The sequence below is a fragment of the Stegodyphus dumicola genome, chromosome 8 (assembly GCF_044657685.1).
Source record: "Stegodyphus dumicola isolate Sdum_Otavi_A_Nest chromosome 8, ASM4465768v1".
In the NCBI taxonomy this organism is placed as follows: domain Eukaryota; kingdom Metazoa; phylum Arthropoda; class Arachnida; order Araneae; family Eresidae; genus Stegodyphus; species Stegodyphus dumicola.
The window spans coordinates 183,574,781-183,602,307 of record NC_140775.1 but is presented as its reverse complement, the minus strand read 5'-3'; the positions used below and the strand labels follow the sequence as shown (position 1 = coordinate 183,602,307).

Sequence of the window (27,527 nt, the reverse complement as noted above, 5' to 3'; positions counted from 1 at the left end):
CGTCACAATTCAGAAAAGAATAAATTTTTGTTAAGATGCCATGGCCGTAAATGTGCCCAAACTTTTATTCAAATGAGTTTCTAACTTCAAAAAAGCAATTTTATAAGGTATTTTCTCTCTCCTTACAGCATGCGTTCGGGGTGTAAGGGTAGCACACTCGGCGCGTATTCGAAAGGTCAGGTTCGAGTCCCAGTGAGGGCACTGCTCATTTTTCACGTTTACCGCATCAAACCTAATGTCTCTGCAGTGATATCAGGACTAAAAAGGTTGTGGACAATATTTCGACATCATCAGGGTTTGGCAACAGGGCCCCCACATCCCCAGCTGCCCTTTAAAAAGGAAGAGTATTCTCTCCCTCCTTTCCGCATGCCTTCGTGGTGTAACTGGAAGCATACTAGACACGTATTTGAGAGGTTCAGGATTCGAGTCCCAGCGAGGGTACTACTAATTTTTCATGTCTTCTGTTTCGAAATAACTTAATGTTTCTACGGTGGCGCCCGATTGGTTCCGCTCATCCTCCGTCACCCTTTATAAGGGATTTTCTCTCTCCTTCCATCATGCCTTCGTGGTGTAACGGTAGCACACTCGGCGTGTATTCGAGAGATCCAGGTTCGAGTCCTGGCGAAGGCATTGCTCACGTTTCAAGTCTCTTGCTTTAAAAAAAAAACGCCTAATGGCTCTACAATTTTTATACAAGCCCCGTATAGTTATCGCTATGCAAGAAGAATTTCCATTTGCTAAACAACTATTTATACAGCAGTGTCTTGGCATTAAATACCTCGGAAGTTTATGAAGATTGCCTTTTACAAGTACGAAACTTATCTTCACATTTTTTTAGCAAAATGAAAAAAAAAAAAAAAATATTAATAGTATAAAAATAACTTTAAATTTTGCTTACTAAATATTTATCAAACATTACGTTATACTCTGATTTAAAATGACAGATTTAAAAATAGGGAAAAGATGAGCATACGAACATTTGAGTTCTTAATGTATCTAAACACTGTTTCTGGCGATTTTCTAGAAGTCAGTTGGCAACACTCTCTTCTCGAATAGGCCATTTCTTTGCTCCTTCATGCAAAACATATTTATTCTTTGGTATATAAGCTATTATGATTTCATTTTTCTTCTAATCACACATGGAGGTTTCACCACCACCAAAGATGCTTGCTGCAGCACAATTTCTATTTTTTTCCCCCAAATTGAATGATTTTTATTTGAAACCAGCACGGTATTTGTTTCATTTCTTTCATTTCATTCCAGATTTACTCCTTAAGGGGGCTCATACACCTTAAAACCCCTTATGATCTTCGAATATGTGACTGTTGCAAGAATAGGGATATTTTATTTATTTTAAAAGCAATTACTTCCAACTTTTTACAGATGACTTCATAATATAGCTGTTTGGGGAACTAGTAACCAAAACGTTTGTGTTGCCACAAATATTTTTGTAATTTAATCCGCTTTCGGACAAAATTTTTCGTCATGTTTCCACCTTGCGCGCATGGTATTTTAAAAATGACTAATGGTACATACTTGAAATTAGATGGAATTCTTTATACGTGCACTATCATCTAACGGAACCAAAAATGTGATGAATATTTTAATATTAAAAATTTTATACACGAAAACATTTAAGATTTTTTTTAATAAAATACATTTTATAAACTGAACTCCAAATAAAATAAAACTTTAACATGAAATTCTTAGAATTTTTGGTTTACAGTAGTTTCCAAATGTTATAAAAGCTACATATTAAATATGGAATTAAATTATGCAACAGAATGTTTTAAACTGTGCGCGCAAGTTGGAAACATGACAAAAAATGTTGTCACAAAGCGGATTAAATTATAAAAATATTTGTGGCAATACAAACTTTCTGATGACTATTTCAGAAAGCAGCTATATTATGTAGTCAGCTGTAAAAAAGTTGGAAGTAATTGCTTTAAAAAAAAATAGTTATTTCATTTCTTGCAACAGTCACATATTCGAAGATCTTATGAGTTTTAAGGTGTATGAGTCCCCTTAAAGGAACACTAGATAAATTATATTTGAACGAGAAGCAAACGCGATTTACTAAACCCTTCGATGTTCACTTCAAATGACTACAGAAAGAGAAAATGTCTGACTCGTAATTAAGAGAAATCATTGGGGTCGGAAATACATTCATATCCTAAACCATGCCCTCCTTATCTCGGAACCTTAGAAAAACATTCTTGTGCACACCATTAAATACAACCCACCCTATTTCCAGAACTATTTACTTCCTCAAGCATGTTCTCCCCATGGTGTTTCCCTTATCGCTTGTCATTTTAGTACGCAGTTGCTCGAATGCCTGGGAAAAATCTTCGGATAAATGAGTTCAAAAGTCATCGCACATGCTGTCATTCAGGTTTCTTCGCAAAGAAAAGGGTGCTCGTTATATGGCGAATATGCCTAAAAATTGAAAATGTAGTTTGAAATTATGGAGGCGCGATATACGCCGGAATATATGGTATTTTCTATCTGAAATCAAAAGTTTTATACATATAAGACATTTTTGTTGATTTTTGTTGATTACACTTTATGATATTTCTGATATTTGTTTAAAATTATTCCGAAATGTTTAATTAATTTTTAAATAATTTGCTTTAATTTAAACAGGGAAAAAAAAAACAGATTATGAAAGCTTTCGAAGAACATCTACCAAGTGGAGCAAAAGTTAACCACAAATAATGACAATCAAGTTTGTGTCTCTTATTTATTAAATTTTTCTTTGACGCATAAAGAAAGATACATATGTTTGTTTATAAATAATTATAGGAACGTATTATTTCTTACAACAGCTCTGTCTTCATAGCGCTTCCATTCTGATAATATTGGTTACCCTGGAGAAAAAATTATTAGAAATTATCTTCGTAGCTGCTAATCGGTTTATTGGGTTCTTTCTCAACTGAAAAAAAAAAAAAAATGTTTTCTTCTATATATGTTACGGTGAAACACCGAAATCTGGAGAATGTCGACGTTCACCGGTGAATGTCAACATTCACATAGTCTCTTGGTGTATGTCCGAAATATTTTCCAAATACTCTTATTTCTGACTTACACAGGTCAATGTCGACATTCACCATGACTGGTTCGACATTCACCATGACTGGTGTCAACATTCACCATGACCATATAACACCAGTCATGGTGATTCACCATGACTGGTGTTATATGTTCATAACACCATGTCTTATATGTTCATAACACCATGTCAATATGTTCATAACACAATGTCCTGTTATATGTTCATTCACGATGACTGGTGAATGTTGAATATATAACAATATTATATTTTCTTCTCCGTAATTCAGTCGCGAATAAACGCACTTGAGACTTGAAATAAGAACTTAAGAACATGAGAACCTAAAACACACAATACATTCAAAATAAGAAAGGAAAATAATAGAAGTTAAAAACTTACTTAATTATTCAGTATACAATGATATCTGTATACAATGATCTGAAACGTATACAAGGAGCTGAGAAAACAACAACCACGCAAAATGTAGGAATATCTTATAACACACAGTTCATAGTATTACTTCTGGTATTAAGCAATTAAACATTTCATCACATCTATAAAAACAGAGGCAAGGCGAGGACACAACATCATATCACGAAACCGGAAGGAAAAATATTCCATCTCCTGATCAGTATGTTCCATGTGGTTCACGGCCCCAATGTATCTACCAAAGCTACAGAGAGATTCTGGGGGTAATTTAGCAGGGGAAGGACTGCCCTGTTTATTGCTTGATGGCCGTTCCCTACTTTCCCGTTGATGGCTTGATGGGAGAGCTAATCATCACGTTCATAACTCATCTGCGTCCTAGGCGCCTCTGTACTGGTAGGGTTTCTTTCGTTCTTTATTTTGACATTTTGTCGTATTAAAAAAAAGAATCTTGATGGATTAAACAGAAATCTTTATTTCACGAAAAAATGTAGTACTAGGGTAAGTAGAATTATTTTATTAAAATTCAGAAGATGGTAATTCTAAGAACGTTCTAAATGAGAAAATAAAATAACAGTCATAAAAAACTTACTAAATTATGTGATTCAAATCTTATTTATTGCAACAAGTTAAACTATTATGGCACTTTATGACCTCTCTTTTCGACTTTCACCAGAGCATATCTGTGATTGTCGACATAAACTGGTGAGGGTCCGAATATACAAGAATATAGTGAAATATTCGGTCTTTCACGACGTATTTGGTGAATGTTGATATTCTCCGGTGAAAGTCGACATTCTCCAATTTCGGTCTTTCACGGTAACATATACATCTTATCAATATTTCCCATTGCTTAACTTTCATTAACGAAGCCTGGCAGTGACTTACAGTACAATAGAACCCATGGACCAGGAAATTAACAATGAAGACATGGAGAGATTGCAGAAGGAATGAGTTCAATAAAAAGGCAAGAAAAGCTAAATAATAGGTGATAGTGCAAGACACGTCATCAAAAAGAAAGAAGAAAAAATGCAATAGCAAGCAACTACGGAATGAGCATATTCAATGACAATGCTATGACTCACTTTAGAAGGTACGAAACAAAAAAATCACACTGAAAAAGTGCTGACTGAAAGAGACATAGTGTGTCTGAAGTAGAACTGAGTGGTGCTTAGAGACAAAGAAATAATAAGATCTTTCCTAAAGACAATGATCTACCTCCATCATTTTGTGGAGGGAAATTCTTCTTCTCTTTTCTTTTACTAATACCTCTGATCTGAATCAGATCAGCTACATAAATTCATTCGCCTTGATGACTTCCAACACGAAATTAGATCTTTTGATCAGATCCTCACTCTCCAAGGCAAACATAACTAAGTAGATGTTGGGCAGTGTCTTCATGGTTTTTACTTTTGGCACAAGTTGGGAATGATTCAGTACCACGGGAAAATCTGACGGTCCCTAAGTGTCCTGAAGTAGCCAGAACCGTTTTAGGGGACCCAATCACCAAATCCTGCGTGAGGAGAATCATCATTCAACACCTTTTTAGTTCTGGCACTACTGTAGAGACATTATTTTTATTTTGAAGCTGGAAGACGTGGAAAATTAGCAACCGCCTTCGCCGGGAATCGAACCACGGACCTCTGAAATACCGGCTCATTGTGCTGACCACTACACTACGAAGGCATGCCAAGAAAGCGGAAGAAATGCCTTATATATTATTTAAATATAACACAGGGCCGTAAAATTGGTGGCTTCCAGATGCCCATATTCGAGTGAGGACTACGTTATTCAAAATTTTATGTCTCTAGGTACCGTAGTTTTTTCACAATGCGAGAAACATACATACATGTTTGCATATTCTTCATTATTTAATTTATTTAAATATAACACAGGGCCGTAAATTTGGCCCTTTTTAAAGGGCGACTGGGGTTTCAGGGGACCCAATCGCCAAATCCTGGGTGTGGAGAATCCTCATGCAACACCCTTTTAGTTCGAGCGTCACTGTAAAGACATTAGATTATTTTTAGGAAGCAGACAAGATGAAAAATTAGCAATCGCCTTCTCCGGGAATCCAACCACGGACCTCTGAAATACCGGCTCAGTGTGCTGACCACTACACCACGAAGACACGCTAGAAAGGCGGGAGAAATACCTTTTAAACATAGCTCTAGAATTTCCGATACACAGTTTCGCGCGCTGGAAATAATTTTTTTTCCCGTACAGTGTTGCCATTACTCGCTTTGAAATCGTTGAGTTTGTTAATCAAAAATTCGTTAAAGTTTTACAATATATGAAGTAAATAATAAAACAAATTCCAAATCTGGGCTTCCAGATGCCCATATTCGAGTGAGGACTACGTTATTCAAAATTTTATGTCTCTAGGTACCGTAGTTTTTTCACAATGCGAGAAACATACACACATGTTTGCATATTCTTCATTATTTAATTTATTTAAATATAACACAGGGCCGTAAATTTGGTGGCAACAATCTGAAAAGAAAACGCCGTTTATAGTGAAACCCCACAAAATGCCTAAACGAAATTAACAACCCTTCTGGGCTAACGCCTTTTCGGCTAAAAATAATATTTCTTAGAATTACCATCTTCTGAATTTTAATAAAATAATTCTACTTACCCTAGTACTACATTTTTTCGTGAAATAAAGAGTTCTGTTTAATCCATCAACATTCATTTTTTTAATACGACAAAATGTCAAAATAAAGAACGAAAGAAACCCTACCAGTACAGAGGCGCCTAGGACGCAGATGAGTTATGAACGTGATGATTAGCTCTCCCATCAAGCCATCAACGGGAGAGTAGGGAACGGCCATCAAGCAATAAACAGGGCAGTCCTTCCCCTGCTAAATTACCCCCAGAATCTCTCTATAGCTTTGGTAGATAGATTGGGGCCGTGAACCACATGGAACATACTGATCAGGAGATAGAATATTTTCCCTTCCGGTTTCGTGATAAGATGTTGTGTCCTCGCCTTGCCTCTGTTTTTATAGATGTGATGAAATGTTTAATTGCTTAACACCAGAAGTAATACTATGAACTGTGTGTTATAAGATATTCCTGCATTTTGCGTGGTTGTTGTTTTCTCAGCTCCTTGTATATGTTTCAGATCATTGTATACAAATATCCCTTATATAACACTAGCTTTACCCTCGGCTTCGCTCGCGTTGATAACCTTAAATAAGTTTCAACTCCGCGTGAATTTTAAAAATACACTCCGCGTAAAATTTCTGTAATACTGCCCTTCTTCAATACCTATAGGCCGCGGATATTTTGTATTTACGCTTGAACAAAGGGTTATTTTTAGAAATAAAGAACACTCGAGCGCCTTAAAATGATAAAACAATAGTTTTTATCGCATACAGTAAAATGTAAAAAATATAAAATGTAAACGCAATTTTTCAAGCACCAATAACAGAAATATATAACGCGAATGAATAGACCTTTAAAAAAGTACGAAACAAAACATTAAATATATCACAAAAATCGAAATGTTGATAATAGTTTCAAGTCGGTAAGTTAATTAGAAGTTATTAATTTTAAAATGATTTTCCACGTGTAAATCCGTGAACCTTTTCTCCAACCCAACAATCGACCGGATATCAGCTGCCCCCGCCCTCCGAATCGCTGCCTGTCAACAAAGAGTTAACAATATCAAGCGGAGTATTGTTTCATCTGTGATTAAGCTGGAAATAATTAAGCGACAAAAACAGTTACATCACCATCGTTTCTATCATTCAGACACAAGTTTCTGAATTTCGAGAAATTTGGATAATTAGATCAAAAGTTATAATTTTTATCACCAATTTATTGGACCCACACGGGAAGACTCAAGAAAAGATCCCTAATGTCGCTATTGAATCGCATTCAAATTAGCGTTTTCAGAGTTTTTAATTAATATCTCAGCTGATTAAAGTCGTACGAAGATGAGAATGGTACCGATGGATTCAGGGGATATGTGTCTGGAAATTCAACTAACCTCCGTTCCATAGATATTTGCGAAAATATAAATTGGCGCGTAGCCGAATCCCTTTAATAGGAATAAACGCAACAAAGTAAGTGAAAAATGTAGGGAAAAAGTAGTTTTTAATGAATATCTCGCCTAATTAAAAGCTTACGAAGACATTTTATAGCCTATAACCTTTTCTAATATACCAAAAATATTTTTTGAAAATTTCATGAGGATCGGCTAAGTAATAATGGTGTGAAAGCGTAACAAATAAACAAACTCACATTCGCATTTATAATATTAGTAGGGATAAGGATGATAGTTAGGTTCCTAAAAATTCCCGTGTTGTGCGAAACCGTGTTAAACGAAACTAACAACCAATACAAAATGGAGAGATGAGTCCCAAAAGCTTTTTAAAAAAAAATTATGATTCTCATTGATGCCTCACTTGAATTCAGCCTTTTTGCAACGTCGGATGCCTTTTCTCCTTTTAAGGATTCAAAATTTGTATTTTTCATCTCCAAAGAAGTTAATTTTCTCTCAAAAATCGTTCTCTTACTTTCCGACATAGTTTGGGACTGAGATATTGCTACGAAATTTTGCATATATGCAAATAATTTTAGTGAAATTAAATGTAAAACGGTAGTATCTCTGCACAGTTTAACATGAAAGGCCTCGAGAGAGTGAATCTTCGACGGAAAAATAAAACAGATTAAAAATAAGGCGAAAAAAATAAGGTTACAGGGCAGCTCCACTTAATACTGAGGTGTGTTTGGTGTATTTAATTATGGCAAAGCACACTAGGGCTATCTTCCTAAGGGGAAGGATGCCTTCGCGGAGGACTTTCTAAGGGAAACTGTCTCGTATACATGTTGTACATGGGGAAAACCACGAAAACACCCTGCAGCCAGCCCGTTCGCGGCATTCGAACCTCGGACCGAACTACCAGTATTCTGCGACTTTACCGCTCGGCCGCTGGTGGGCCCTTAATACTGAGATAAATGGCTATTTGGTGAGATAGCGCCAAGCTGACGATGGTTTTCGCGACTAACTTTTGTCGCCAAATTTGGAGAGATATTGCTAGTTTAACCAAACTTTGCAGCCATTTGGCGGCATTTTAATCCCACTCATGTGTGACTATAAGTGGCCCTATCACTGTGTAGCTGTAACCATATCCGGCCCTATGTAACTTAACTGTATATGTCTTCCAGCAATTTTCAAGAAATCGAAGGTACTGGAAATTTCTCTGCGGTCGTGGGAAAACTAAAATTATATAAAAGCAGAGAGACCGTGATTTTACTTCAGATTTGAGTTCGGAGTACTGAGAGATCTCCGTGCGAATTTCGCTCTTTAGATGCGCTATGCACTGTATTGTGTTTAACGTTCTTGTTTTGTGTCTGACGTTTGCAGTTTGAAGCGGTACTTACTGATTTTGCTCTGTTGTTCTGAGAAGAGCTGTACGCGTACTTTCGAGAAAAATTCCAGACCGGTAGAGTTTAACTTTTGGTAAAATAAATTTTGTCAATATATTGTCGGTTCTGTGTGCACTGCGAACCCGTATGCATGTAACAATATAATTTCACAATAATTACTCCTAAAGACGACGAAGCTAATTTGTAACACGTACCCAAAACATTTTCAAAAAAGTTTCTTCCAAAATCACAGGTAATTTATGCAGTCTACCAACTAAACACTTAAAGCACATGATACATACTGAGTAAATGATGGGCACGATTCAATTTTTTTTAATGGCGGGCACTAGCCGTTTCAGGTTTTCGCCACGACTAAGGCCAGAAGCGTTGGTCATTTTATTATGGAGGCACATAATAAGTGGTCACCGTGTCTCCTATGAAGGGATGGACATTTTATACCCATGCCCTCTCAGGGATTCGAAACCGGGTTCTTCGGTATGGCAGTCAGAGTCACCAACCACTTTGCCATCTAGGCGGCTATTTTAAAAGATTTTCGATGTGAAAGAATACGGTATATTCCCGGAATTTGTTTTGTTTTTGTGTGCGCAAATAAATAGATTGTTATTGTGTACTTCGAGCCATGTTGTGTAATACGTAACTTAATTTTGTAACTGTTTAGAACAAAAATCGTGCTATTGAAATACGTGTATATATAAAGTGTTATAAGAGGTTTAGCGCCCATTCATTGACGTGGTAGAATGAAACCGTGTTGCCATGCTTTATAAGGGTTACCAAGTGTTACAAGAGTTTAACTTATTCTGTAAGGGCCAAAGTGTATTTGTAAAACAATGAGTTTTTTTTTTTTTGGGAGGGGAGGCAGGAGACGTGTAAAATGTGCAGTGCCCTTGCCGGTCCCCGAACTCCAGACTTTCCGAATGCGCACCGAGTATACTTCCAATTACACCACGAAGTAATACGGAAAGGAGGAATAATATACCTTATATACTCCTTGGAATGACTGGGGATAAGGGAACAGAATCGCCAAATCTTGGTGGTGACGAATTATAATCCACCATCTTTTAGTTCGAGCGCCACTTGTAGAACCATTAGTTTTTTTTTTTTTTTTTTTTCTTAAAAAAAAAAAAAAACAGGAGATGTGAAAAATGTGCAATGCCTTCATCTGGATTCGAATCCTGGAACTCTCGAATACGCGTGGAGTATGCTTAAGCTTACGCGTCCAGTATGCGATTTAAGGTTTAATGGTGGGCGGTACAGGGTTGTCCATCCAATAATGAAATTCCATTCTTTTGCCGCAGCTCTCTTTCAGGTTTCCATAAGGCTTTTCCACTTCTCTTAAGTGTTGTTCAGTGAATTTTGCATGCATAATGGGATTATCACATTTGGACAAAGAGTGAGGCTAGGAGAAAATTTTCCGAGAAACGAACTCCTCCTTTTCCTACCATTGAAGGTTTCATAGCCGAAACAGTTTGTTGGAACCGTTGTCTCGGCTAGCTAACAGGGATATATATTTCCTTTCTCTTATAAATATAAGCAAAGTATAAATAAATCGATAAATTTGGCTATCTACGTATATATATGTGATGTATCAGCTTTTGTCCAGAATAAATAGATCGTTGAAGAAATATAGATGTAGTCGTAGCTTAAATAATCAGACGATAAGTTTAAAAAACAAAGGATCCATTTATTATTATTCAGTAGAAATAGCAGTTACAAAATCAGATATCCGGAGTAAATAAAAAGAATTACTAATAACTTTTTGTATGAAGTTTACTGCATCGTTGCATTAAAAGAAAAGCCCCGATATTCGTTTTGCGAGTCCTTTTATAGCCTTTGGAAAGGCGGAGCTTCCAAGAAATGACGTCAGCCTCGTCAGCCAATCCAGTTCACTTTAAAATACTTCCAGAACATTCTAAAACAAACATAATGAAACTAACAAAATAATGATGTATTTGTTTTTATTTTTGCTGGCCCAAATGGCAATTCCATATGTGATATGGGTATATATATATATTTCTAATAATAAAATTCCATAGTCAAGAATACACTTAAATTCTAACTGTATGTTCTTTTCATTTTTAATGGTTCTCTTTTTCTTAAATGTCACGATGCAGTAAACTTCATACAAAAAGTTATTAGTAATTCTTTTTATTTACTCCGGATATCTGATTTTGTAACTGCTATTTTCTCCTGAATAATAATAAATGGATCCTGTTGTTTTTAAACTTATCGTTTGATAATTTAAGCTACGACTAAAGCTGGTACATCACATATATAATCAATTAATCAATACTGTTTAGGAAATAAATTATTATATATATATATATATATATATATATATATGGATTCTGTTACTCGGCTCCGTGAGTTCAATATCCGTGTTATATATGTATATATATATGATGAGTGAGTTATATATATATATATATATATATATATATATATATGATGTACCAGCTTTTGTCAGGAATAAATAGATTGTTGAAGAATCATAAATGTAGTCGTAGCTTAAATTATCAGACGGTAAGTTTAAAAAAAAGGATCCATTTATTATTGGTCAGGAGAAATAGCAGTTACAAAATCAGATATCCGGAGTAAATAAAAAGAATTACTAATAACTTTTTGTATGAAGTTTACTGCATCGTTGCATTAAAAGAAAAGCCCCGATATTCGTTTTGCGAGTCCTTTTATAGCCTTTGGAAAGGCGGAGCTTCCAAGAAATGACGTCAGCCTCGTCAGCCAATCCAGTTCACTTTAAAATACTTCCAGAACATTCTAAAACTGTACGTGTAGAAAAGGCGGGAAAAACAACTTGACTACGGGGCTGTGGATTTAATTCCACGTACTTTCAAATAAGAGACCGCCGCCATTAAAAATGAAAAGAAAATACAGTTAGAATTTTAAGTGTATTCTTGACTATGGAATTTTATTATTACAAATATATATTTTAAGCCTCCACTGAAAAAATTACTTTTCATTTATGCTAAACTAAGTTACTGCGAAACCGGTCTGTGGTAAGGAAATTTTACTACCTATAAAGAGGAGGTGGTAGGTATAAAAAGTTAATTACCCCTAGATTATATCATAATATATTTTTTTACAAAATTGTGTTGAGATCTCCAAATCAAGTACTACTTTTTAGTCAAAATTTAACAGGTTCTTTCCATATACTAAAACTGAAAAACTGTGGACTATATTTTAATATACGTTTTCATTAAAAACTGTTAGGACCTTCAAATAGAGTACTACTTCCAGTTGTCCATTGAAACCTGCTGAGGGCTTAGAGCAAAGCACCACTTTCGTTTGTCCAATTTTACCCCAAATCTAATCAACTCTTTATATGAATGCACAAAGCTTAAACATAGAAAATAGAAATTTGTGGAAGAATGATATAAAAGTTATCTTGGACGAATATATCATCCCACATATACACACAAAAAGACAATTTACAGTATTATTCTCTGACATAATTATTTTCTAAGTCGACTGCAATTAGATATGTATTAAGTTGATCACGAAAACGTCTAATTTGACTATCAAAAAACAGCATTTTAGTATGTATTAAATAAATCAAGAATAAATGTCCAGTACTTTCTACAACGAAAAAACTATTTTCGATGTAGTAGTTTGTTATTTTATTGTTAGCTGAAAGGAGCGTTAGCTCAGAAGGGCTTTTAGTCTCAAAACGGGATTTTCCGTTGGATCACTGTAAAAGTCTGAATCACTTTTCAGAATGTTGCCACCAAATATTATTTTCCTGCATTATATTCAAAGAAATTAAGTAATGAAGATTCTGCATGAATGCATGCATGTTTTTAACATTGTGTAAAAACGACGGTACCTAGAGCCATCAAATTTTGAAAAACGTAATCCTCCAGTCGAACATGGGCCCCTGGAAGTCCAAATTTTGAATTTAGAATTTTTTATTATCTATTTCGTATTTTGTAAAATTTTAACGAATTTTTGATCAACAAACTCAACGATTTCTAAGCGAGCAGTGGCAACACTATGCAGAAAAAAGAAACGATTTCATCTCCAGCTATTGGAAATTCTAAAGGTATGCTGTTTTTAAATATTTTGTGATATGATATTGCTGTTGAATTGAATTTAATGCGGTTTAAGTGAAAAGAACATAATATTTAATAAAAGGTAACACACAAAATGCTAAATAAACTCCCCTTTGGGCGTAATATAAAATCTGAAAGCTTTCAGATTTTTTTCCTTTTTCTTTTTTTCTTTCTTTTTTTTAATTTTTGGTCTTCTCATCGCGTTTTAATTTCTTGAACACGTTTGGTGGTTACGACACAGGACACGTGACATCTATAATGATACATCACATTCTTAAGCTGTTTATATTAATTATTTTATCTTCAATCTACACAACTGGTAGTATATAACAAAATAGTTCTCAAGTAGCACCAAAATATTTATTTCTTTTCTGTTTTCGACATTATTGCTCTTTGTCGTGTTTATTCAGTGGACTAGCGATAGCAAATTTTTATTTTAAATTTTGTATAAGGTATTTCTCCCACTTCCCTAGCGTGCCTTCGGGGTGTAACGGTAGCACGCTGGGCCGGTATTTCAGAGGTCCGTGGTTCGGTTCCCGGCGAAGGGATTTGATATTTTTCCTCTTTTCTGCTTCTAAAATAATCCTACTGACAAGTGACGCCCGAACTAAAAGGGTTGTGGATGATGATTCTTCGCACCCAGAAGTTGGCGACTAGGTCCCCTAAAACCCTAGTCGCCCTTTAAAAAGGGGAGTATATAAGGTATTTCTCCCACTTCCCTAGCGTGCCTTCGTGGTGTAGTGGTTCAGCACGCTGGGTCGGTATTCCAGAGGTCCGTGGTTCGATTCTCGGCGAAGGCAGTTGCATATTTTTCATCTTTTCTGCTTCCAATTAACCTAATGACTCTACAAGTGGCGCCCGAACTAAAAAAACGGTTGTAGATGATGATTCTCCACACCCAGGATTTGGCGACTAGGTCCCCTAAAACCCTAGTCGCCCTTTAAAAAGGGGAGTTTATAAGGTATTTCTCCCAATTCCCTAGCGTGCCTTCGTGGTGTAGTGTTCAGCACGCTGGGCCGGTATTCCAGAGGTCCGTGGTTCGATTCCCGGTGAAGGCGGTTGCTAATTTTTCATTTCTCTGGCCTCCAAAAAAAATCCTAATGTCTCTACAGTGAGGTGATGAAACTCTTTAGATTTAAAATATTTGCAAAACAAACTTCAAAACTTTTAAATTAACCTTTTAACTGTCATGCCCGAGATTATCTCGGGCACAGCACTGGTGTTCGAAAATGTCACGCCCGAGTATTTCTCGGAGTAATTTTTTTTTTTTTTTTTTGAGTGCATTGTATTGTCATACCCGAATATATATCGGGAGATGTTTATTTCGGCTACATTTGGTTTTTCCAATAAAAAAATTTGACAATTTGTGTACCCAAATCATCAAAATAACTTGACAGTTAAAGGGTTGAAAGCAAGGTGAAAGTTCAATGAAAGGAAAGTAGGAAAAAAATGTTGATAGTGAATAAGGTAGTTTATTTGTTTTAGGATATTCATCTGTTCAACTGGCACTCCTGCTGAAAGGGGAACACGCGATAAAATGCAGTATATTGTTTCACGGCCATTAAAATTATCATAAAATTTTGCGTTTAAAGAAGCTTGACCTTGTTTTTGGAATCATTATTTACAAATTTATCTCTTTTGGTATCAATGCAGCATAGAAGGAACTGATCGCTTGAAGTTCCATTGGAAGTAACGAAGAATTGTTGATGTTGATGATGACTTCTCACGATCGCGAATCAGATAAATTTGTTGTTACTGCTATGAAGAAGATACGGAAGATCGTTTGCGGTGATAACATAACGAAAGAATTAGCAGCTTGTGAAACGCGTCATTCAATACTGCGGATTAGAAATGGTGGCAATCAAGATATCCCCATAAATATTTTGAAACTGAAATCTTGGTAAGTCGAGTAAATAACATTCAACTACTTTACGCACTTCTGACAATTTCCATCAACAACGTGCAGGCATAAACATAAGAAAATGAGGTAAATACAAAATGGCAAAAGGAGCTCTGATTATATAGAAAAAGCGTCTTTCATTTTCTAGTTCGGGACATATTAAAATTTTCGGTACTTTCTTACTATAGCAGCTCCCGAGAGTGAATCGCCAATCAACCGAGACATTTCTCCCCGTGTTTTTTGTACCTGCCCAAGCGTACTTATATTAGCATCGTGTTAAATTTTTGCTTTCGCCACGTGATCTTATACTAGCACCGTGTTTCATTTTTGCTAAGGTTTTTGAATTCGTATTGTTTTTAGTCCAAAGGGGATTTGTCCCTAAAGGACTATTTTTTTTTTCGTTTTGCGATTTTGCGTCGATTCACTATAAACAGCGAATCACTTTCCAAACTGTTCCCACAAAGTATTATCACCCTGTGTTATATTTAAAGAAATTAAATAATGAAAAATCTGCATAAATGCATGCATATTTTTCGCATTGTGATAAAACAACGGTGCATAGAGCCATCGAAGTTTGAGTGACGTAATCCTCTTACAAACACGGGCATGTGGAAGACCAAATTTGAAATTTGGAATTTGTTTTATTATCGATTTCCTATTTTGTAAAACTTTAACGAATTATTCTTTAACAAACTCAAGGATTTCAAAATGAGCAATGGCAACGTTGTACAGAAAAAAATATTTTTATCTCCAACGCGTAAGTCTCTGTATCGGAAATTCTAAAGATATGCTCATTTTAAAACTATTTTGCGATATTGCTGTTGAATTGAATTTTATGGTTTAAGTGCGAAGAATGTGATTTTTAATCTATAAATGGAACACACAAAATGTGAAAAAAACGCCCCTTTAGAGGTAATTTAAAATCTGAAATATTTCAGATTTTCTTTCTCTCTCTCTCTCTCTCTTTTTTTTTTTTTTTTTTTTTTTTTAGTCCAAAGGGGCTTTGTTCCTGAAGGACTATTGTTTTCGTTTTGCGATTTTGCGTTGAAAATTTTTTGACTGTATGACTTTTTAAATCGTTGCCACCAAATACTATCGCCCTGTATTATATTTGAAGAAGTTAAATAATGAAGAATCTGCATAAATGTATGTATGTTTCTCGCATTCTGGTAAAACAACGGTACCTAGAGCCATCCAATTTTGAATGATGTAATCCTCCTGCCAATATGGGTATCTGAAAGCCCAAATTTGAAATTCGGACTTTGTTTTATTATCGATTTCATATTTTGTAATATTTTAATGAATTTTTGATTAACGAACTCCACGATTTAAAAGCGAGCGATAGCTACACTCTAGGGGGGGGGAAATCTTATCACCAGCGAGTGGAACTGTGTATCGGAAATTTTAAAGATATGCTCAACAAAACTATTTTGCGACATTGCTGTTGAACTGAAGTTTATGGTTTAAGTGCAAAGAACATGATATTTGATAAATAAAGGTAATACACAAGACGTTAAAAAAACGGCCCTTTGGACGTAATTTAAAATCTGAAACCTTTCAGATATTTTTCTTTTCTTTTCTTTTTAAATATTTATATGTTTTTCTGTGAATATGCAGTTAACAATCTTTAATTTACGAAGTAAAGAGGTAGATGCCACACCATTTTTCTCAAGAAATCTTTTACCTGAAAACGAATATGCAAAAATGGACAGAACCTGAAACCATATATTAATGACCAAATCATTTGGAGCTGCAATGTTAAAAATTGTAAAAAAAGAAGTAGGTCCTTAGTGATGGAAATTGATTACAGGGTTCAAGAATATTGTTCGAAACTGCTATTAGATAAATAGAATTCTGTAGACCCGACAGCGAGTCTTCACACCCCAAAATGGGGTATTTAGCCAAGTGGCATAATATAAAACAACGGGGCACAGCTCGGAATAAGCCCGTAATTTATAGGAAGAAATTACGTTTGGAAAAAATGATATTTTGATGAATTGTTGAAATCAGTTTCGGCCTAGTCTTAACGATTATTAAAAATTTCTTAGCTAACCACATGTGAGTATTATTGTTGTGTAGGATTCCTCACTCTTTTTGTCTATGCTGAAAGTTGAGGAACCTCGTGAGCTGTTTAGCGATTTATACTTGAGTTCAGATGCATACTCAAGAAGGGTTAAACTACCCTTTATTTTACTCAAATAAGAATAACAGTTGGCCCTTTCTCGGGCTTACAACAAAGCCTCCATTCGAGCTTTAACTCAGCATAATAAATAAGAAACCAAACTATAGCAAACTGAAGGAGACTTAGCCGAAGCTAAACACAAGCAGCTAACGTAGTTGGCCCTTAATTTAAACTAGCCGGCGTATATCAAAAGGCCTGCAATAATACGGCCGAGCGTAACAGCTTTAAGACAGACAGCCCGAAGGCAAACACGTACTACTCAGGATTTCTAGCTCTCTCTCACGAAGTAAGTTGAAACTTCCTTAAATACTTCTTCTAACTCATTTGCATTCAACGCCTTTCTAAAAATTCATTCCTGTAGGGAGTTGTAAGTGGAAAGAAGAACTGAAAGGAAAGGGTTTCAAAATTAAAACAGCTGTTATAAAATTAAAACACACCTTACATTCTAATGATAAATTTCAAATTACATTTAACGGGAAATTTGAGATAGTTCATTTTCGATAACTTCATTTATGTTTAGGGGTAAAAATGATAATTCTGCTCTTATTTCGTGATCCATATTTAATATTCTGGTTCTTTTATTTATTCTTTTTATTTTTTTATTCATTTTCTAATCTTTTTTTTTTCCTTGATCAAAATCAAAAACCCAAATTAGAACAAAAAGATGAAGAAAATTGTAATTAACACACCTAAAAAATTTAAGGGGTTTCAGCAACCCTTTTGTTAAATTGTTAAATTGGCCATTTTCGATGTACCTTTTCTCAAAATCTGCTGAAGATACACGCTTGAAATTTTTTGTGTAATTAAAGTATACCTATCTGATTATACTGAAATGAGCTTTTGAAGCATTTTGAATTTTAGAGTAATTTACAGACTATTTTGTTAGGCATAGTAAAATTTATCACTTTTCTCACACACATAAAAAAAAAATAAATAAATAAATAAATAAATAATAAAAAAAAAAAAAAAATTCCAAGTTTATTTCATTCACAAAAGCTCATTTCGTTAGCTAACAAATACCTAACCTAACAAATAAGCCATAAAAATTTTAGATACCTGTGAGCAGTAGTTCCTGAGAAAAGGTACATCGAGTATTAAAAAAAATCACGTTTGGAGAAAAACGCATTTTTATGTAAAAATCCTCATTGATCAAATCAAAGCAGTTGATGGTAAATTAAAACTAGATTTTTTACCGTTTTAATTTTCATAGAAATTAAAGAATGGTATTTTTAGAAAGATAAAAGTGTAGAGAATTTGAAAATGAAAAATCCGAAATCACAATTTTTGGAAGATTTTGGGGTTCCAACACCCCTTAAAGCTTTTTGGGAGATTGTATCTAGAATCTAAGATTAATCTAGAACTAATTAATTCATTCTTTTGAAATTATATTTATAAAATTAAGTAAACCATATTAAATTTGTAAAATAGCATTTAAGTTTCTAACCAACTAGTTTAAGTAGAGAGTATTTAAAGGAAGATTTTAGAGGGTAAAATCAGAACGTGTCCTGCCTGGCTGAAGGCCACGCAGCTAACGTTGATCATCTAGCAATTATTATTCAGCGGAGTTGAGTTATTCTTAAACTTGTATAAGCCGACTTCCGTCAGAGCCAGCATGCACGCTAGTTAAACTGTGAAGTCGCTATACTTAATTTCATTCTAAAAACTTATTCTGGTAGGGAGTTCTAGGTGGAAACAAGAATTGATATTTCCTATCAAATTGAATAAAATTGAAATTAAAATGACTGTTATGAAATTAAAATGTACCTTACAGCTGTTATAAAAGTATGAAAAATTACTAATTGAAAATGACTATATTGTTAAGCATAACTAATAATAAAAATACAAATGAATAAAATTTATATATGAACAAATGCACAAAATTTAAGATTCTGCATGTTATATTTTCGTTCCGAAAAGGTATTATTAAAGGTTGAGAAATAGTATTCTGTGAGAAAAAATAGTATTCTGTAGAAAATAAAAATAGCGTTGCATTCCTAAAGTTTACACATTTTATTTTCTTATCTCCTTCGATTTTAGCAGTTTATTTTTTATAATTGTGTGTTTTTAGTTAAGAAAACATCCATACACATATTTTTAAAAATATTAATAGAAGAATACAAAAAGTTCAAAGTTGGTATCCTTTTCCCTTCAAGAGATCCCGATACAGAGGAGTTGAAGGATAATTTTTTCTCTATATTCAAGTTTTTTTACGAAACGTTATTTTTTGGTTTGTTTTTGTTTTCCCTAATTATAGCAGAAATATGAGCCATTTCTCTTCAAAAGTCTTCCGCAAAGGCATCCATATCTTTAGGCAGACATAGCTTTGTCGTAATCTAAGTTATCCAGTCCATAATCAGATTTTTGAGTCACACTAGCGGACAGGCCCGCCAGATGAACAGGCTGCGGCCAAAGGAAAACTTATAAGTTCTGTGTACACTTAAAAGAAAATGTGTCAAAACCTTTCAGTATGAATGAAATCAGCTGATTCTTTCCAAGAAACAACTGTAGAGACATTAGGTTGTTTAGAGGTTGTTCTAGGTGCCCTACCCAGGAACTCAAACCTCGGGCCTCCCGAATACGCGGCGAGTGTGCTGACCACTACACCACGAAGGCATGCTAAGCACGCGGGAGAAATACCGTGTACAACCAATTCGTAAATAGGTTTTTGTTGCCAAACCAGGAAACGAAACGTGACACTTTTGAAAACTTTTGACACTTCAGGTTAATACGTATTATAAGGTATTTTCTCACACCTTCCAGCATGCCTTCGTGGTGCAACGGTTAGCACACTCGGCGCGTATTCGAGAGGTCCAGGTTCGACTCCCAGCGAGGGCAAGGCTCATTTATCATGTCTCTTGCCTCAAAATAACGGTATGAGGTCATGGTTTAATTTAATATAACAATATATATGTTACGGTGAAACACCGAAATCTGGAGAATGTCGACTTTTACCGGTGAATGTCAATATTCACATAGTCTCTTGGTGCATGTCCGAAATATTTTCCAAATACTCTTATTTCTGACTTACACCGGTCAATGTCGACATTCACCATGTACTAAAGGTGAATGTTGAACATATAACAATATTATATTTTCTTCTCCGTAATTCAGTCGCGAATAAACGCACTTGCGACTTGAAATAAGAACTTAAGAACATGAGAACCTAACACACACAATACATTCAAAATGAGAAAGGAAAATAGTAGAAGTTAAAAACTTACTTAATTATTCACTACGTTCTAAATGAGAAAATAAAATAACAGTCATAAAAAACTTACTAAATTATGTGATTCAAATCTTATTATTGCAACAACTTAAACTATTATGGCACTTTATGACCTGTCTTTTCGACTTTCACCAGAGCATATCTGTGATTTTCGACATACACCGGTGAGGTTCCGAATGTACAAGAATGTAGTCCAATATTCGGTCTTTCACCGACGTATTTGGTGAATGTTGATATTCTCCGGTGAAAGTCGACATTCTCCAATTTCAGTCTTTCACGGTAACATATACATTAATATACGAATATACGTACTATATACATATTATATAATATATAATACGCATATACGTATTAACCTGAAGTGTCAAAAGTTTTATTTTCTAGTTTGGTAACAAAAACAAAAAAAAAAAAAAAAAAAAAAAAAAAAACGTATTTACAAATTGGTTGTATGAGGATCTATCTATCCACCGTTCTTAGCATACCTTCGTGGTGTAATGGTCTGCATACTCGGCACGTATTCCAGAGGTCCGAGGTTCGAGTTCCGGGGAGAGCATCGCATATTTTTCATATCTCCTGCTTCGAAATAATCTAATGTTTCTACTGTTGTTCCTTGGAAGGAATGAACAGATTTCATTTATGCTGAAACGGTTTTCATACATTTTTATTTCAGGTATACATAGAAAGTTTTCTCAGTATTAATAAAAGCATTAACGTGGTATCGTGTAAATTATACTAATCAGAAGCGAAAAATTTTCAAACAGAGCTATATACACTCATGTCCATAAATTAAGGATAATTCGGAGTCACGCGGAAATCGAACTCTAAAATAAATATATCACCTTTAAAATCACTACACACATCTTCAAGAATCATATGCAAATTTCAGGAAGTAAGCAGACGACACCGATGGTACGTCACAATGACGAGAGTGTAAGAAAGTGATATATAAGGAATACAGGCAAAGAAGTAAAATTGTTCGCAGGCGCTTTATAATCATTTCAGTGCAATAACCGAATAGTTATGACACAAAGGACGCATTAGGATGATTTTTTACGTGGTAGAATTATCGGCCGTCTGGAATGTGGGCGTACCCAACTGGAAGTATCAGACGAAGTTGGAATTGCCCAGAGTGTCATCTCCAGGCTTTGGCAACGATTCGAAGATAATGGTAATGTGAGTAGACGTTACAGCACAGGTCGCCCCAGAGTTACAACGCCGAATGAGGACCGGTATTTGGCAGTTACTGCCGAAAGAAACAGGCGGAGGACAGCCTCAGACCTGTCTCATCAGCTCTCTTCAGCCACTGGTACGACAATTTCAAGGCAGACCGTGTACAGACGCTTAGGGCAGATAGGTCTATATGCCAGTAGACCTGTCAGATGCGTTCCAGTTACTGCAACTCACTGTCGCCTGCGGTTAGCCTGGAGTAGAGAGCATGCATTGTGGACACCGCAACAGTGGGCTTGTGTGATGTTTTCCGACGAGTCCAGGTTTAGCGTGCAGTCTGATTCTCACCGGACTTTCATATGGAGAACTCCAGGTACCCGTTACCACCAAGAAAACATCATTGAACGACACCGTTACGGTGGTGCAGGAGTGCTCGTGTGGGATGGAATTATTCTGGGTTCCAGAACTGACCTGCATGTTCAAATTGGAACCATGACAAGCCAAATCTATCGGGATGTCATTCTGGAACAACATGTACGTTTGTTTGTATATGTACGCCATGGGCGCACAATTTGTGTTTATGGATGACAACGCCCGTCCTCACCTTGGGAACATCGTAAGCGAATGCCTTCAATCGGAGGATATCACCCGTATGGACTGACCAGCATTCTCACCGGACTTGAATCCAGTAGAGCACGTGTGGGACATGCTTGGCCAACGAGTTGCAGCCCGTCAACCTCCTCCTACATGTCTACCGGAACTTCGGAGAGCATTGTGTTTTGAGTGGTGTAATATTCCCCAAGATCAGATCGATAATTTGATATTCAGCATGTCTAGGCGTTGTACGGACTGTATTGCATTGTCTGGGAGACATACAATGTATTAACAATCATACCAACCATGTAATATTGGTTTTTTGTAAATAGGTTATTTTTGTTATTTGCTCCAGGGATTAAAAAATCGCTAATTTTTTAATAATATCAAACATATAGCATCCTTTTTTGCTCTTTACCTTTTGTTTAATAAATAAGCTTTACAAATAAGTCAAATTTCTTTTGCTTCTACTTCTTCCTTTGCCTCATTTTGCATTAACCTTAATTTATGGACATGAGTGTATTTAAAATGCTCATATTAACGAAGCATTTTCGCCATACAGTGACGTTACATGCCATCGCGTACTTTCTTCAGCGTTAAAGTATAATAATAATACTTATATAATAATAATACTATGTTTAATGTTTGAAAATGCTATTTTATTTCATATTTTGTAAAACTTACAAATTGTTGATTAACAAACTGTACGATTTGAAACCCAGCAGTGGCAACACATTTCGAAGTCCAACAGCAAATCTCCAGCGAGAGAGACTGTTGCCAATTGGAAAAATAAGTGCGAAAATTAATGTTACCAGAGTTTTTAATTAACATCTCCGCTAATTAAAGTGGCATTAAGATAGAAATTGTCGAAATGGCTTTCCACAAATTTTGGAATCCGAGGGTACCTCTATCGAACTCCAACTTCTGCCCTCCCCCCGTTCCGAAGGAGATAATGACACAAACAAACGAACAAGCAGACGGGAAGAGATTTTAATAGCAAAGATTATTTTAAAAAATCTGATGTAAGCACCACATAACTTCCTTGTAAGAAATATTAAATTATACCCATTTTTTCTTGCATTTCATTTAAACATATTGGATTCGATTAAATCTACTTCGTCGATAGCGCATAAACCACAATAGAATAAATGCACTCTTTAAAATTCACTATATTTGTTTACCATAGCGACACTCTGGCTCTAGGTTCATTTAACAGCGTTACATTTCATTCATTCTTTAACTCAGAATGCACAAAATTTATATCATCTTAAGAATTATCTAATCGTTGCCACATGTTCTGTTCAAATACTATAATAAAGCTAAAACGATGTATAAAAGAAATTAAGCAATCAAAACAAAAAAGAAACAGTTTTTCACAGACGATTGAGTATTTCTCATTCAATTAATTCAGTTCTCACTTCGCGACAAGGCAAAAATACATAAAAACTCAAGATGTCTGTATTGAAAATTATATAGTAAATCTTAAACACTTATTACCTCGAATAAATTCTAGAATGGATTAAGCATGATTTAATTCGCAATAATAAAAGAAGGCGTTATCTTTGTTATTGCGAAGTTTACTTTCTCTAGATTGGCAACAAATCTAGTATTCTGCTGTTTCAATTGTAAATTAGCAACATTAACAACAAACTAACAACGCCGTGGCAAAAATTGTTAGGCTTAATGGCACTTAAACAACTTTTAAATTGTTGATAATTCTAAAAATATTGCATACAGATTTACTAAGGGCTTAAAAACCTAACCGGAAGATAAGAACAACATAAGTCAATCAGTTTTTTAAAGAAAAAAAATGCACATTCTACAAGGTTATATTATTTTCACGGTCTAAATAATAGTTATTTCATAAAATATTTGAAATACATTTTAATTTAAATCTATGCGTCGTAAATGTACGAGGAATACTATATAAAACTATGCATAAATTAAAAATATTGAATAAATAATTATTGTAAACGCTAATGAGAAGAATACGCATTGTATAAAATTATTCAGTAGCTTGGAATTCCGCTTCCATGAAATAATGGTTTTCCTTTAGTCTTATTTAGAATAAATTCGCTGCACACAACTTTAAACAATATTTTAGAGTGTATTTCCTGAAATAAAAGAACGGTGAACAAAAAGGCAGACATTTGCAACAAAAACAATGCCATAATCATTTGAATAAAATGCGGTTTCCCCGCTTCGGGTATAATTTCATACGTCTAAGGAAATGTCGTAATAAATCTCGAAAAAGACAATTGTTTTATATTTTTCTTAGTTACTGCTTTATAATGCTCTTCTTTAAGTGTACTTTATAAAGTACATTTAACTTTGCTTTCTTAAATGCCTGAAAAATTGCTTTTGCGTTATCACTGAAGTTCTGCCACATTTTGAATCACTGTTGTTATTATCGTTGCTGTTTTTTTAAAGCACGTAAACCTGGAGCCTTTCCTTGAGAGACTTAAAGAAACTAAAAGCATCTTGTATATTTATGGTATACTTTGTTTTAATATGTGTGATGCTACGAATTTTCTAGATATGCAAATATTTTTAGTAAAATTGTAGCATTTTTACTTCCTTGCGTAGAGTCATTAGGTTATTTCGATGCAGGAGAGAAGAAAAGTGAGAAATGCAATCGCCGGGACTTGAACAACGAACTTCTCGAATACACGCCGAGTGTGCTGACCACTAAACCACGAAGGCATGCTAAGAAGACGTGAGACATATCTTATACCTGTATGAAATAAAGGAAGTATTGTAATAACAAAAAAATTCCGGGTACCATATTTCAACGAAAATATCCATTTTGTCCGCTATCAAATAAAATTTAACGATTTTTTTGCTTGGCATCTATAAGTAAGGACAGGATAAGGGACTCTTTTTCCTCAAACGGCATTATAAAACTGTTTAAAATGGATTTAGAAGAGATTTTTCGTTGCATCTATACGTACGTACGTATGCATCTCGCATGACTAATAAACGAGTAACCTCAGTACGTTGAAATTTTGTATATAGGACTGCTGTAACATGTAGCTGTGAACCTGGCATACGCAATCTGTTATTCGGCTCCGTGAGCTCAGTCTTTTTATTCTTATACATTTGTAAATTGTGCATTTTTTGCTTTAAAAATGATTGAATTATGTTGTTTTATCTATAGGTTAAAATTTTTATGCCTTTAGTTAATCTGCATGCAATAGCTATAGAATTATCAACAATTTAAAAATTGTTTAAAGTGCGGCTAAGCCTAATTCTTTTATCATAACAGCTATATTTGTTTATATTTGAAACTTAATAGAATAGTGAATTAAGTCTTTCTGCACCTTCAGTGTCTTTTTGCCGGGTGGAACCAAAACGAAACTTTTAGTTTTGTGCACCGGAAAATTTGCCTTCTTGTCTCCTGGCCCAATGGCATGGGTTTTGAGTAGAAACTGCAATTTTAATTGTTAAAATTGTTTTTTTTTTTAATTATTTTAACTGTAATTAGTGTTTTATGTTTTTCTATATCTTTCAATTTTTAGTGAAGATATTTTGAGTTTCCATGTATTTTTGCCTTGCCACGAAGTGAGAACTGAATTAATTGAATGAGAAATATATCTCTAATGAAATTCGAGGAAATAAATTTAAATAAAATGCAGGCAAAAACAGATATTATTTAATATTCCGTAGAAGGAAGTTATGTGGTGTATACATCATATTTTTTCTTTGTATAATGTAACGTGAACATCTAGAGAAGCAAAGCTTTGCCGGAAAAGTAGGAATACAGGAGCAAGTCTATTTAACGTGGAGTAAATGGGATATGTCGCTAAATTCGCAAGATATCGTCAAACTGGCGATGCTTTTGGCGATTAATTTTTGTCTCTAAATTTGGCGAGAGTCATTTTGGTCCAGTTCATGTATAATTGTTGTAATGGGTATTGTAACTGAATAACTGTAATTGATGCTATATGTAGCTCCAACCCTCATACGCCTCCCAGTAATTTCGAGAAGCAGAAAGTACTAGAAATATCTCTGCTGCCGGGTGAAAACTATGCAAGACCCCATGGAGCACCTGCTCTCAGGTGTTAGTTCAGCGTAAATCGGAGCATTGAGATATCTTCGAGTTACCTTTGCACTGCGTTGTGTTTAACGTTCTTAGTAGTTTGAAGAATAATTACTGATTGTACTCTTTGATACTGTGAAAAGCTGTGCGAGTGGAGAGTTCCAGAACTATAAAGTATTCCGATAAAATGATGCCCAATCTTCTTAGTATACGATATATTGGAATATAAGTAAGTAACTACCTCGTTTCCTCATAAGTATTATCAAGGTATAAGTGCTAGTATGTCCATCTGGTAATCGAAGGATCGTCGTTCAAATCCCGATGAGGGTTTACTTGAATTTTTATATTTCCTGGCATCGAAGAGTTAAAGAAATTCAAATGTTGATTTAAAAATTTTAAAAAAAAAAAATCTGACAGGTTTCAGATTTTAAATTGCATCCAAAGGGATGTTTTTTAACGTTTTGTGATTTACCTTTATTTATTATGTACCATGTTCTACGTAATCGAAATATAAAATTCAGTTCAATAGCAATATCGCAAATTAATTTTAAAATGAGCATATCTTTAGAATTTCCGATACTCGCGCGCTGGATATAAATATGTATTTTTTTCGTACAGTGTTGCCATTGCTCGCTTTGAGGTCACTTAGGTTTTTGGTACTTTTCCGTTTTCCCGGCACAATCGATAAAGTCGCCAATAATGGTACAACTGATGCTAAACGGAATACCTTCGCTGGTAACGTTTTACCCGCTCATTTTCAAAACAAGTTGCAGCCATTTCTTAACAGATTCACTGTTTCTTTCAATACTGGCATATAATTACATAGAATTTTTACAAGATAGTTAAATTTTGTGCCCTAAGACTATGAAGGCGAAAATATAGAGAAGGCAAATCAAGGGTTAAATTCATCAAATCTAATGAGAATGCACTAGCGAAGTAAAGCACTGCGGTTTTACATAATTTTTGAATAAGCTATTCGTACGAATGGAAATAATTCTTGCATTTAAACTTGTATTCCATAAGATTAATTTAAGCTTTAACTTGAAATTAATGTAGATAATTACTGAGAGAATTAGATTTTTGTAGCGTAGTTTACGTGAGATAGAAATCACTTGGGGTCACGTAATATGCGGTGGCGAATCAGGATTTTGAACCATGAAAGCATAGTAAATTCTTAAATTAATGTCTTTTTACAAATTGATTGTCTTTATTTATTGGCTTTTTACAAAATTTTAAACCATATTAAAATGTTTACGCCTTCAAAATAAAAAATTCTTAGAACTAACATTGGTTAAAATTTTTTATGCGTATACTGATTATTTCGCTAATAAAGTCTGCTTGGCGAGATTTGGGCCGGCGAAACGGAAAAGTACCAGTTTTTTCAATCAAAAATTCGTTGAAGTGTTACAGAATCTGAAATCGATAAGAAAACAAATTTCAAATTCAAATCAGGGCTTCCACATGCCCATATTCTATGGGA

General features: G+C 34.7%; 1 protein-coding gene and 1 non-coding gene across 3 annotated transcripts in view; one reads left to right on the top strand and one right to left on the bottom strand.

Annotated features, from left to right (window-relative positions):
- LOC118192136 (serine/threonine-protein kinase BRSK2-like) overlaps positions 1-27,527 on the bottom strand; it is a 320,182-nt gene that overhangs the window by 176,148 nt on the left and 116,507 nt on the right. Inside the window, exon 1 of one of the 2 annotated variants that reach the window (XM_085822812.1) lies at positions 3,449-3,758. The exons of the other annotated variant lie outside the window; for it this stretch is intronic. The gene's annotated coding sequence lies outside the window, so the exon portion shown is untranslated. Of the gene's footprint in view, positions 1-3,448; positions 3,759-27,527 lie in introns of those variants that run through there. 2 annotated transcript variants of the gene reach the window in all.
- TRNAT-UGU (transfer RNA threonine (anticodon UGU)) lies at positions 560-630 on the top strand. The gene has a single exon. It is a non-coding gene; the product is annotated as a tRNA-Thr (tRNA).